A 4,765-nucleotide genomic window follows, 5' to 3' on the forward strand; every position below is an offset into this window, starting at 1 on the left:
AGGCCAATTCAATTCCTGTTTTGTGTTGCTACTCTTTCAGCTCTGGGTAACAGCCTTGCAGCAATCACACCCAACTAGGACAGCAGTATGAGCATATCAGCATTGGTGGTTCAGTGGTAGAATTCTCGCCTCTCAAGCAGGAGACACGGGTCTGATACCCAGCCATTGCAATTCCTGTTTTGTGTTGTACTCTTCAAGCTCTGGGTAACAGCATTGCAGCAGTCACACCCCACTAGGGCAGCAGTGTAAGCATATCAGCATTGGTGGTTAAGTGGTAGAATTCTCACCTCCCACGCGGGAGACCCGGGTCTGATTCCCGGCCAATGCAATTCCTGTTTTGTGTTGCTAATCTTCAAGCTCTGGGTAACAGCCTTGCAGCAATCACACCCCACTAGGACAGATTTATGAGCATATCAGCATTGGTGGTTCAGTGGTAGAATTCTCTCCTGCCACGCTGAAGACCCGGGTCCCATTCCCGGCCAATTCAATTCCTGTTTTGTGTTGCTACTCTTTCAGCTCTGGGTAACAGCCTTGCAGCAATCACACCCAACTAGGACAGCAGTATGAGCATATCAGCATTGGTGGTTCAGTGGTAGAATTCTCGCCTCTCAAGCAGGAGACATGGGTCTGATACCCAGCCATTGCAATTCCTGTTTTGTTTTGCTAATCTTCCAGCTCTGGGTAACAGCCTTGCAGCAATCACACCCCACTAGGACAGCAGTATGAGCATATCAGCATTGGTGGTTCAGTGGTAGAATTCTCGCCTGCCACGCGGGAGACCCGGGTCCGATTCCCGGCCAATGCAAATCCTGTTTTGTGTTGCTACTCTTCCAGCTCTGGGTAACAGCCTTGCAGCAATCACACCCAACTAGGACAGCAGTATGAGCATATCAGCATTGGTGGTTCAGTGGTAGAATTCTCGCCTGCCACGCGGGAGACGCAGGTCTGATTCACGGCCAATGCAAATCCTGTTTTGTGTTGCTACTCTTCCAGCTCTGGGTAACAGCCTTGCAGCAATCACACCCCACTAGGACAGCAGTATAAGTATATCATCGTTGGTGGTTCAGTGGTAGAATTCTCCCCTCCCACGTAGGAGACCCGGGTCCAAATCCTGGCCAATTCCTGTTTTGTGTTGCTACTCTTCCAGCTCTGGGTAACATCCTTGCAGCAATCACACCCCACTAGGACAGTAGTATGAGCATATAAGCATTGGTTGTCCAGTGGTAGATTTATTGCCTCACACGCGAGAGACCCGGGTCTGATTCCCGGCCAATGCAAATCCTGTTTTGTGTTGCTACTCTTCCAGCTCTGGGTAACAGCCTTGCAGCAATCACACCCAACTAGGACAGCAGTATGAGCATATAAACATTGGTGGTTCAGTGGTAGAATTATCGCCTTCCACGGGGGAGACCCGGGTCTGATTCCCGGCCATTGCAAATCCTGCTTTGTGTTGCTACTCTTCCAGCTCTGGGTAACAGCCTTACAGCAATCACACCCCACTAGGACAGATCTATGAGCATATCAGCATTGGTGGTTCAGTGGTAGAATTTTCGCCTGCCACATGGGAGACCCACGGCCGATTCTTGGCCAATGCAATTCGTCTTTTGTGTTGCTACTCTTCCAGCTCTGGTTAACAGCCTTGCAGCAATCACACCCCATTAGGACAGCAGATTGAGCATATCAGCATTGGTGGTTCAGTGGTAGAATTCTCGCCTCCCACGCGGGAGACCCGGGTCCGATTCCCGGCCAATGCAATTCCTGTTTTGTGTTGCTAATCTTCCAGCTCTGGGTAACAGCCTTGCAGCAATCACACAACACAAAGGCAAGAAACAGCATGGATCAGCATTGGTGCTTCAGTGGTAGAATTTTCGCCTGCGACGTGGGAGACCCAGGTCTGATTCTCAGCTAATGCAATTACTGTTTTGTGATGCTACTCTTCCAGCTCTGGGTAACAGCCTTGTAGCAATCACACCCCACTAGGGCAGCAATATGAGTATATCTGCATTGGTGATTCAGTGGTAGAATTCTCACCTACCATGTGGGACACATGAGTTCAATTCCCGTCTAGTGCAGTTGCTGTTTTGTGTGGCTCCTTTTCCAGCTGCATGTAACTGCCTTGCAGCACTGACTCCCCACAAGGGCAAAAGAACATATGTGCCAGCGTTGGTGTTTCAGTGGTAGAATTTTTGCCCGCCTTGTGGAAGACCTGGGTCTGATTGCCAGCCAATGCAGTTGCTGGTCTGTGTTGCTACTCTTCCAGCTGCATGTAACAGCATAGCAGCAATCACACCCCACTAGGGTAGGATAACATGTGTTTCAGCATTGATGGTTTAGGGCCCTATCAAACGCGCGGCGCAACAGTATTTTGCTAGTTTAAGCTTGACACAAGAGTCGTTTTGAGGCGCTGCGCTACGCTGTTTAAATAGCAAATGCATTATTGCTCATATGTGCACCCATAGGTCTAAAAAAGAAGGTGTTCTGAGGCGCACTGCTGGCGCGTTGCTATTTTGAGAAAATAAAATATATTTTTCATTAGACCAAAACAAACCCGGTCTAAACTCCTGCGCAAAGTTGCACCTCGCTTACAAACTGCTTAATACGCACAAGAGAGCAATAGGCAAATATCTTTACATATGAAAAAATTTTAATATTAAGGATATATAGGATATAATAAGAATAGATATAGGATATAAATATTAAGGATTAAAATATTACAAAACATATTATTTTCTAGCCTACATAAATATGAAAAACCACTGCTTTTATGTCTTCTTCACCTCGGGAGGCTTTTTCAGTTTATTCATAACAATTTGCTTTTGTATAATGTTATTATTATTATTAGCAGTATTATTTATTATATCCATATTTATCTTTGTTTTATTAAAAACAAGCTTACATTTGCCCACCTGTCAGGTTTTAAACCATATGGGGCACAGCATGTGTTTTAGGATATAACTCAGGTTTTTGAACACACGTTATTGTTGTTCATTTATTAGTTTGCTGGAAATTAGAACTGAATTTAGAAATAGTTTTGAAATGAATATTTGTGCTTAACAAATACAATTACTTATTTATAGACTAATTGATGTCTGTGCGTAAAGGTTTCCATATCCAAGAGCGAAAGTGAAAGTAGATAATTTATCTCTCATTCTCATGCAGTAGATGCTCTGTTTAACAGTTTTCTGTTAAAAAATACTGTTAACTGTTTGCTTGTGAAATGCTCAGTTTTTCCACTTAGACTTACTTTACGTCCTGTAAATAGCAAATGTGCTTATGGCGCGACGCAGCTGGCTCTTAAAGGTAATGGGAGATGAGACTTTAATTGGTTTATTCTCAAAACACACCTATAACTCATTAAGAAAATAAACTCAACCCTTTTAGACCATGCGCCTTGGCGCAAAGCGGATTTTCCCGTCCTTAAATTATCAAAAATGCTCTTGGATATGGAAACCTTTACGCACAGACATCAATTAGCCTATAAATAATTAATTTAGTTTGTTAAGCACAAATATTTGTTTCAAAACTATTTCTAAATTCAGTTTTAATTTCTAGCAAACGAATAAATGAACAATAATTACCAAGTGTGGTCAAAAAGCCTCCCGAGAAGAAGAAGACATAAAAGCAGTGATTTTTCATATTCATGTAGGCTAGAAAATAATGTGTTGTAATATTTTAATCCTTTATATTTATATCCTATGTCTATTCTTATTATATCCTATATATATATCCTTAATAAATTTTTTCATATGTAAATATATTTGCGTATTGCTCTACATCTTGTGTGTATTAAGCAGTGTGTAAGCGAGGGGCAACTCTGTGCTGGAGTTAAGACCGGGTTTGTTTTGGTCTAATGAAAAATCTATTATAGTTTCTCAAAATAGCAACGCGCCAGCAGTGCGCCTCAGAACGCCTTCCTTTTTAGACCAGAACGCCTATGGGCACACATATGAGCGCAAATGCATTTGCTATTTAAACAGCGTAGCACAACACCTCAAAACGACTCTTGCACCAAGCTGAAACTAGCAAAAGACTATTGCGCCACGTCTTGCGCCACATTGCGCCGGGTGTATGATAGGGCCTTATGGATTAAAGTTAAAAGCTCTAATCTCTTAGCCACATCTTTTAAAGGATGTATCAAAAGCCAAACATACAGTTAAAGTCAGAATTATTCGCCCCCCTGATAAATTTTTGCCCAATTTCTGTTTAACGGAGAGTAGATTTCTCCAACAGATTTATAATCATAATAGTGTTAATAAATCATCTCTAATAACTAATTTATTTTATCTTTGTCATGATGACAGAGAATAATATTAGACTAGTGTAATGGAAATTCATTTTTAGATGAGCTTTATATGTTTGAAACTTGTCTAAGACTCATTATTACATGTGTGTGTATCTGTGTTCTCCATATGTTCATCATAAAACCTATGTGTACATTTTTATAGATAACTATATTTCTTTAGGTGAAAGCTTTTTCATTATCCTAAGAAGGATGTGTGGTTGTTATGAGCATATCGCACGAACAGCAGAAGACGCCTGACGTAATTGTAGATGAGGCCTTATTGGGAGTTGACCTCGTAAGCAGTACAAACTAGATAAAAAGGTGAACACACTTTGCTTTAGTATCTCACTCTGCAGAAACTGTTGTTACTGTATGACTGTGATCTTCTTTATAAAGAATAAAACTTGTAAAAGACATCCCGGGTAAGACTTTGTTTCTTGACCACTGAGAGAGCCTCCTTAGAGAAAATAGCCACTACAATTT

At 41.8% G+C, this 4,765-nt stretch overlaps 1 protein-coding gene, 1 long non-coding RNA gene and 2 other non-coding genes across 4 annotated transcripts in view; all 4 read left to right on the forward strand.

Annotated features, from left to right (window-relative positions):
• LOC148680332 (uncharacterized) overlaps nt 1-4,765 on the forward strand; it is a 406,127-nt gene that overhangs the window by 115,145 nt on the left and 286,217 nt on the right. The window lies entirely within an intron of this gene.
• LOC148680346 (uncharacterized) overlaps nt 1-4,765 on the forward strand; it is a 209,191-nt gene that overhangs the window by 30,804 nt on the left and 173,622 nt on the right. The window lies entirely within an intron of this gene.
• Nucleotides 735-805, forward strand: trnag-gcc (transfer RNA glycine (anticodon GCC)). Its single transcript has one exon. It is a non-coding gene; the product is annotated as a tRNA-Gly (tRNA).
• On the forward strand, nt 1,684-1,754 carry trnag-ccc (transfer RNA glycine (anticodon CCC)). Its single transcript has one exon. It is a non-coding gene; the product is annotated as a tRNA-Gly (tRNA).

This window comes from Danio rerio, chromosome 4, assembly GCF_052040795.2.
Source record: "Danio rerio strain M-AB ecotype USA chromosome 4, GRCz13ab, whole genome shotgun sequence".
In the NCBI taxonomy this organism is placed as follows: domain Eukaryota; kingdom Metazoa; phylum Chordata; class Actinopteri; order Cypriniformes; family Danionidae; genus Danio; species Danio rerio.